Source organism: Sinocyclocheilus rhinocerous, unplaced genomic scaffold (genome assembly GCF_001515625.1).
Source record: "Sinocyclocheilus rhinocerous isolate Xijiao unplaced genomic scaffold, SAMN03320098_v1.1 scaffold536, whole genome shotgun sequence".
Taxonomy (NCBI): Eukaryota; Metazoa; Chordata; class Actinopteri; order Cypriniformes; family Cyprinidae; genus Sinocyclocheilus; species Sinocyclocheilus rhinocerous.
In genome coordinates, this window is record NW_015647453.1 from 90,892 (window position 1) to 99,745 (window position 8,854).

The following is an 8,854-nucleotide window of genomic DNA, read 5'->3' on the forward strand; positions in this document are numbered from 1 at the left end:
TAGTTATTGTTACAGTTACCGTTAGTTATTGTTACAATTATTACAGTTACTGTTACAGTTATCATTAGTTATTGTTACAGTTACCGTTAGTTATTGTTACAATTATTACAGTTACTGTTACAGTTATCATTAGTTATTGTTAGTTACCGTTAGTTATTGTTACAATTATTACAGTTACTGTTACAGTTATCATTAGTTATTGTTACAGTTACCGTTAGTTATTGTTACAGTTATTACAGGTACTGTTACAGTTATTGTTAGTTATCACTAGTTATTGTTACAGTTACCGTTAGTTATTGTTACAATTATTACAGTTACTGTTACAGTTATCACTAGTTATTGTTACAGTTACCGTTAGTTATTGTTACAGTTATTGTTACAGTTATTGTTAGTTATCACTATAGTTATTGTTACAGTTACCGTTAGTTATTGTTACAGTTATTGTTAGTTATCACTATAGTTATTGTTACAGTTACTACAGTTATTGTTAGTTATCATCATTATTGTTACAGTTATTGTTATCAAACCCTAACCATACAATAAGTACATGTAATTAATTAATATTACTCAGCAGTTATCTTCAAAGTTATCATTACAGTTATCATTTTAGTTATTGTTACAGTTATTGTTAGTTATCACTATAGTTATTGTTACAGTTACCGTTAGTTATTGTTACAATTATTACAGTTACTGTTACAGTTATCACTAGTTATTGTTACAGTTACCGTTAGTTATTGTTACAGTTATTGTTAGTTATCATCATTATTGTTACAGTTATTGTTACAGTTATTGTTATCAAACCCTAAACATACAGTAAGTACATGTAGTTAATTAATATTACTCAGCAGTTATGTTAAAAGTTATCATTACAGTTATTGTTACAGTTATTAAAATGATCTTCACAGTTAACAGTACAGTTATAGTTCCAGTTATCATTATAGCTGTCACAGTTAACATTATAGTTATCGTTACAGTTGTCGTTATAATTATAATTGAACGAGTTGCGGTCGTATTAACTTCAATAGCTTTTCCATGTGATTATTGTGTAACATATTCATTGAGCAGGTAAAGATTCAGCTGATGTTCCCAGAACAAACATGTCATTTAATTTCAATTATTCAGTCATTAAACTTAAGAGTTTTATTGATTTTTTTTTTTAAAGAATAAGTTCGTAAGAAAAATAAAATAAATAAATATTTTGGAGAGATGCATCATGGGAAATGTAGTCTTCTCCGATGTAGGCAGCGTGAATCAAAGTAACACACAAAAGAATAGTTAAAAACACATTTTAAGGACTTTGTATCAGCTGCCTTGAATACATATTCTCATGTTAATGTCATATTTCAATAGGTTAAATCGCAAATGAAAACATTGCTTTCAAAAGTTATTGAGCAGTAAGATTTGTAATGTTTTTTAAAGAATTATCTTCGGCTCTCCTGCATTTATTTGATCCAAAGTACAGCAAAAGCTGTAATATTGTGAAAGAGTCTGAATCATTTATTATTATTTTTTTTTTTTTGTGTGTGTGAAAAAAATTATAGAAGTTAGCAAGGATGCTTTAAATTGATCAAAAGTGATGAAAAATACATTTATAATGTTGCAAAAGATTTCTATTTCAGATTAATGCTGCTCTTCCGAACTTTCTATTTATTAAAGAAACATGACAAAATTCTACTCGGCTGTTTTCAACATAATAATAATAATGATAGCTGTTTTAAAAATCGTACGGTGTTTCGTTCCTGGAATGAATCTGTTTTTGATCGAATCGAGTGAGCCGGTGATTCAACGGTTCATTCACTAGTTTAGCTTCTAATTGAAGCGGCCGTTTTGAACGAATCGTTTGATTTGAATGATTCACTATTTTTGAGTTAAGTCGAGTTATAAAGTCTGAATGAGGAGATATAAACTTGCTTTTGCGAGAAAAAAAAGTCAGAATTGTGAGGTAAAGTAAATAAATGTTAATAGTAAGGTTTAAATAATATTTCATGCTGTAACTGTAGGGCTAATAATTCTCTCGCGAGTTTGAGCGAGGACACGGGCGTCACCCCGCGTCGTTATTTTCCTTACTCATCAGTTTAAGGCATAAGGCGCCGAGTGCTGCGCTCGCGGTGGTCTTCCCGCGCGCCCTGCTTCTCCGCGACGGTGAGGAGCGAGCGATAAACGCGCAGTGCGCCCGCGGGCCACCGATAACACCCGGCACTCCTCCTCACACACACACACCACACGAGTGCACTTAATAGTGTACGGAGCGAGAAAAAGCCTTATTTGTGGCTCGAGCGAGGTCTTCGGCCGGTGCATTGTGGGATAGGCCGTGACGTCACCGCGTCTCGCTTTCTGGAGGCGGAGCTTAGCGCTTCTTTCTTTCTCTTTGTTCCTTTAACGCTGTTATGATAGTTTAACACTGTGTGATCCTCTATATATGCTTGTTGTGTATGAATCAACTAAACTCTTGGGAAAAGGGAAAAATTTCCCTCATTTTGTTAGTAATAAAGCATTTGTGAGGTAATGACCAAACTTGCTTCCAGGGAATATCAGTTACAGAACCATTGCAATCAGAGATTTTAATAAAACATACAGAAGATTATTTATTATTATTCCAGATTAGATATGAGTGAGGTGTATAATTGTGTTTAAAAATGTACCAAAACATTCAAACCTGCTTGTTTGGGTCATTAATATAATGTTTTTTGCTTTCGTCACGTTCATTAATATAAAGAATGTAAGAATAATAAAAAACGTAATAGTTGCAGAGGTACTTTGAAAATAGTTCAAATGTTTGTTGTTGTTGTTTAGTTTTTTGTATCTATGTAATGTTTAAAGTCCGCATGAAATCAAAATTGACTTTATTTACTTTGAAATCCGCGCTGCCTGAGCTTCACGAGGGCGCCGGCTCCGCCAACTACTATGTCCAGCAAAACATCAGAATAATCGAAAACCGGTGAAATATCGGGTGGTGTGTGCTGCCGAATGTCCAGCAATTCGTCTCTGGTGAAACTGATTGCAGGGATATAACTAAAGACAGGACAAACTAACAAAAACAACTGCGGAGCACGCCATGGAGGCCGCCATCATCATCTTCCACTAAACATGATACACTTCATAAAACAGGCTAAAGTTAGAATTAGCTATTGTTTTCTTTAGGATTTTTCTTATTCTTATTATTATTCTTCTAATTTTTCATCAAGGTTTTTGGGGCCCTTAACGTGCTCAAAAACTCTTGAAAATTGGCACACACCTTGGAATCGAACCATTAGGGCCGAGCAGAGACTGGTACACGGGCGTGGCAGAGGGGCTCTACAGCGCCCCCTGGAATACGGAGGGCCATATATCATACATACTTGCACGTATACATACAATAGTATCCAGCTGCAGACCCGCAGCACCAGCAGTTTCAGAACCACAGCCACAGAACCGCAGCCACAGAACCGGAAGTGAGGGGCGGCGCTTACATTTTTTAACAGAGTAGCGCCACCTTACGGTTTTTAAGGGGTAATTTGCCTTTAGTACACACGATACACTGTAAAAAAAATCCGTAAAATTTACGGTAGAAAACCAGCAGCTGTGGTTGCCGGAATTTTACCGTAAAAAATACGGTAGCAACGTTTTAGGTTTTACGGTTTTAACTTAAATTTACAGTTAAATACCGTAATTTCATTAACTGATAAAATTTTATTATATACCAACCTATTGAAGTACTAAAATCTGTTTTGTACCTTTGTAATACACTGATAACCACCAAATCCAGGTGGTGATGAGAAAGTCACATGATGAAACAAAGCCCATCACAAGCAGCTTTTAAATAATAACATATATAGAAGGTGCACAGTGTCATTCACACAAACACCAAACACCATCATGGTAACACACATGAAACTGAAATAATGCAATAAACATTCATTAACAACATTAGGTGTAACGCACAACCCTAATATACAAAACTGATAAGAAAAAACATAGTTATTTAAACAAAAAAACATCAAATTTGAAATGTAACGCAGGGAATTCTTCCTCCATTATAAGGAAAAGAGGCTCTTCCACTGGCCCCCTGAGCAGATGTCTGTTTAACGGAGCCATTTCACAACTTCTGTGAGATTACTGGGATCTCCTTCATTACAGAATATTAAAGGAAAATGTAACTTTAATATTTCTAATTAATGTGTGTATATAGATAGATAGATAGACTTGAGACATACCTCACAAGCGTAGCCTGTTATCCAATTGGAAGTGCCTCTGGTAGGGTTTCTGCACTGTACTATACATGTATCTTGGTTAATTTCAAATTGGTCAGAAGGGGGTGCAAATGTAATGGTGTGCTGGAGGAAATGTCCAGTACCTTTCAGAGAAAACCATCTGGAGTCCACCATCTCCGTATGATTGGAATGTCACACTGGAAGACACAAACATAGAGAAATCTTTAAATATCAACTGCTACAACATCATAAAGGTCAATTACTTTGTCTGCAGCTGGATATATCTCTATACATATGAAACTTGGTACACACATAGATCTCATCGAGCCAAACAACTTTCGCACTGCATGTCATAGGCTCCGCCCAACAGGAAGTTGGCTATTTAGGGTTTTGTGAAAAACACATGCTCTGGCTCCGCGAGCCTCCGCTGACTGCGCGCACACCTTCCCAAACGGACGAGGCTTTTATGCTTGTCGCATTCGCCGTTGTACTATTGTTTGAAACGACAGGGGGCGCCGAGGAGCAATTGTTCTCTAAAACCATCGGGAATCACCGGTGAGAAGAAGTAATAATGTCTTTGTACAAACTGATTAAAACAGTCTTAAACTATTGGCATTATTTAGCATCAAACACGAGACAACTTTGAGCAAATAGAGTATAAATAGTATCTAAAAGAATTCTAATTCTATTTTTATACAATAAAAATAAAACGTACTTCAAATAAAAAAGCCTTGGACAAACTATGCAAAAAAACTATGCTTTGTTTTGTAAGTAAAATTTTGGATTAAACTAAATTGTATGGACAAAAGTTTAAAAGTAGCCTACATTTGGTACACTGTAAATGAGAAAACAAATACTTCACTGCATTTTATGGAATGGAATAAGCAATTTCATGTTAAAAAATTATTTTATTAACAAATGTTTATAAGTGTGCTTGTGCTTGTTTTGATATGATATATACAATATACAATATAATATACAATACTGTTCTAATGATTTGTATTAGTAAGGTTCTTTGTTCATGTCACCAACTGCATCAGATTAATAAAAATATAAAAAAAACATTAATATTGTGGAATAATTTTACAATTTAAAATAAAGGTTTTAAAGGTGCCATAGAACGCATTGATTCATCCCTAGAATGAAATGGTCTGTTTTTACCTTATTAGGAAGGGTCATTACCGTCTCTCGCAGATATATCGTTGGGTAATTATACTGTATATAAAGTGCGGGCATCAGGGAGCATTGAAACTGCTTTCGAATGCACGATCGCGTTTTACTTTAACTTTGGAGATTTGCGATCGCACGTGCTCTGTGTAAACTACAGCGGCAGTACTTACCACACATTTGACAAGATCAGATGCTTGTCAGTGCTGCTCAGGATCTGTAAATCATTCGCCGTCATCCTCAGTCATCTCTCCTTACTCTGTTTACGTGGTAAGTGAAATCTTACGTACTGTAATGTAACAGGCTACCGCTAGCAAGCAGCTAACCATAACGTCACAGTCGGTGTTATGTTCTGATTCGCCTGTTTTTCAGTGGTCTTTTGCATGCACGAGATTTACATAAGTAGGAGGAAACAATGGTATTTGAGGCTCACGGTATGTCATTTCCATGCACAGAACTGTTATTATTCAACTATGCCAAGGTAAATACGGCACCTTTAAGATTGTGAAATAATTTTACAATTTAAAATAAAGGGTTTTCCCCCCTGTGATGATGTCAGATCTCAACTTCTGCTCTTCAGTGTCACATGATCCTTCAGAGATCATTATAATATGCTGATTTGCTGCACAAGAAACATTTCTGATCAATGTTGAAAACGGTTGTGCTGCTTAATGAAGTGTGGAACACATTATACAGCGACAGGATTCCTTGATGAATGGAAAGTTCAGAAGAACAGCATTTATTTGAAATAGAAATCTTTTACTGTCACTTTTATCAAATTAATGCATCGTTGAAGAACAAAAGTATACATTTCTTAAAAATAAAAATAAAAAATCATAGTAATCCCAAACTTTTGAATGGTAATGGCATGTATCAAATGCCAGAACCAAGTTAAGAAATGTATTTTTTTAACTCGTCTCCTATGTTGTCTTGGTTTGGTGCTTACATCTTTTTAGTTTGTAACAAGGATTCAATAGTGATTCATGCTCTTTACTTTATTAACCTTATCCTCCATGACTATCATTTTCCTGGATTTTGAGTGTGAATCACTACTGAATTCATATTTTTAAAAACAAAATCTAACAGTCTCTAATAACAGACGCGGTTTTAAAGCATGGCAAGCTACAAATGAAGAGCACAAAGAATGTATGCTCCGCCCACTGAAACAGAAAATCTCGTAATGACGTCACTATGTTCGTACTGAAGCTGCGCATGCGCTGTGAGGGGGACACTAGCTTTAGCCGTTCCACTAGTTCGGGCTTGCCTTCTAGTAGCTTTGGTTGTACGGTGAGTTGTACTTTTTCTTCTCTATTAGTTGATTTGCATGCATGGATTATTTTGCGTAATTAAGCAGGAATGTGAGGTAAATGTCAGCTCCCTGGAGTGATTTACTTCAAAAACACGATCATATTAGGTCTCCTCCGTTCATAAAAGATTAGTTGAATACAGAGTTGTTCAGGAGTTTCACAAATGAGGAAAGTAAACATCTCTCAGTTAGACGCTGGCTTGTTCTTGCTGCTGCAAGTTTGTTACAGTTATTTCTCTTTTGAGATTTATTTTTGGCAGATCATATTTGTTACAGTCACTTAACTTTATAACGGGATAAAGTTAGCTTCAGTTTCCATAACCGCTTGTGTTGGTTAGGGACCGTCTGCAAATTCCAGCCACTGTGTAAAACAATGTTTTAGTAAAAATAATTAAGAAATAATGTTCTTAATGTAACATAAAAATACTATACATATTTATATATTTTGCTATTGTATTATGGAGTCATATTTCCTGCATTTAGCTTTTGAATGACCAGCACCTGCCTGCGTCTGTGCGACTTCATCTATGGCTTTTCTCTTCGCTTTCACAAACCGATCCATCTCCGAACACAAAGAATGGCCTTCTCAGCTGTTATAGTTGCAACTCTTGCGTCATGTGTTCAACACACCACCGCTTCCGTTTAACAAAACGTTTTGCACCATTTTTGGGGGCTGAATGCAGCCCAGCTCTCACGCGAATTCTCTCATCAAACAACAAAGTGTAGATGTACGTATGGTGTAAGAGATTAATTCATAAAACCGTGTATAGACAGCTTTACTGATTATAAGGGGAATTTTTTGAGAGTGCTTAAACTCGCGCTAGACTTAAGTCAGTCATACTGTTCTTTCACAGTGTAAGTTCAATTTTTTGAGAGTGCTTAAACTCGCGCTAGACTTAAGTCAGTCATAATGTTCTTTCACAGTGTAAGTTCTTTGCTCACATTCTCTGTATTCGCTGTGTAAAATAGCCGTGGAAGGTACAGGGAATAAAAAAATGAATCCATTACCTCATCCGTGAACATCCTCCTTCATAGCGTCATCAAACTTCGCCTTTATTGTTTTGAAAATGCGACCTCTAGTGGCGAAAACTTGCGTATTGTACCTTTAATGCCTTTTTGATTTATTGTTGATTTTGGTAAATCTGCTTTTCCACACAGAAATTCATGTTCAGTGAAGCTCCTCCCACTGCGAGCACATCATCAGTGAAGCTCCTCCCACAACAATCACACATTCAACAGTTCACCAATAAATGCTGGAATATCTCCATCAGTTCACAAGTGAAGACGAGCATCAAATCATCAGGAAGAGCTGAAATCTGCAAAGACTGAGTTTATTAAAGAGGACAGAGAGAAGATGAGTGATCCAGAACCCTGCAGAATCAAACACACTGAAGATACTGAAGAACTAACAGGTTGGTGTTTATTCTTCATTAATTCATTAATAATGCTGACGGTTATGGGTCACGTGACGAGGTCAAGGTGGATAGCAGTGTAGTTTAACATAGTTTAACAATAATTTTAAGTGGCTAACTCAACAACTTTTGATCTCGAAGAATTAGAGAAGAGCTTTTGCTACAGAAATATGGCTTGTAGGCAGAAAACAGTCCAATCGAGCATAAAAAAGGCTCTGAGAGGCGGCGATGACAGTGCAGCAGCTCCTCCAACTGACGCTGACAAATCCCCGCAAGCTGCCGAGGACATCGCGAGTGTTACATTTTATTATTAATTTTTCAATCAGAGTTTCTTGTTTCTCCCCGAGCTGTTAATGCGAGATTAATGTGCTCCACGACGAGGGCCCTCATCCTGCGGGGATCCAGAGAGAAGAGGCAGCTGCAGTGGAATGGTGATTCTGTTCTGGTTTTTCCAGATTGCTCAAAGATTACACAGGAGCAACGGAATGCCTTTAAAGAGTGCAAGAAAGCCTTACACGATCATCAGATCAAGTTCGCTCTGCTCTTCCCAGCAATGCTCATGATCGAAGTTAAAAGAAGGTCCTAAGCGATTTAACGATCCCAAAATAAAACACTGTGCCCGGTTGCGTAAAACCCCTTAAGTGTAATTTTCTCTTAAGATCGCCCTTAAGTTTCCCTTACACTTTAAGGGCGTTGCATAAAATATGCCTTAAATGTTACTTAAGGGTTTCTTTAGGTGAAACGTCATAAACCCTTAGAATTTCTCTTTAGTATCCCTT

At 36.5% G+C, this 8,854-nt stretch overlaps 1 long non-coding RNA gene across 1 annotated transcript; it reads right to left on the minus strand.

Moving 5' to 3' along the window:
* Positions 1-4,017: 4,017 nt before the first annotated feature.
* On the minus strand, positions 4,018-4,448 carry LOC107709161 (uncharacterized). The gene is made up of 3 exons (XR_001636460.1): positions 4,334-4,448; positions 4,194-4,247; positions 4,018-4,105 (listed from the first exon to the last, which is right to left on the minus strand). It is a non-coding gene; the product is annotated as an uncharacterized LOC107709161 (long non-coding RNA).
* Between the last annotated feature and the right edge of the window lie 4,406 nt (positions 4,449-8,854).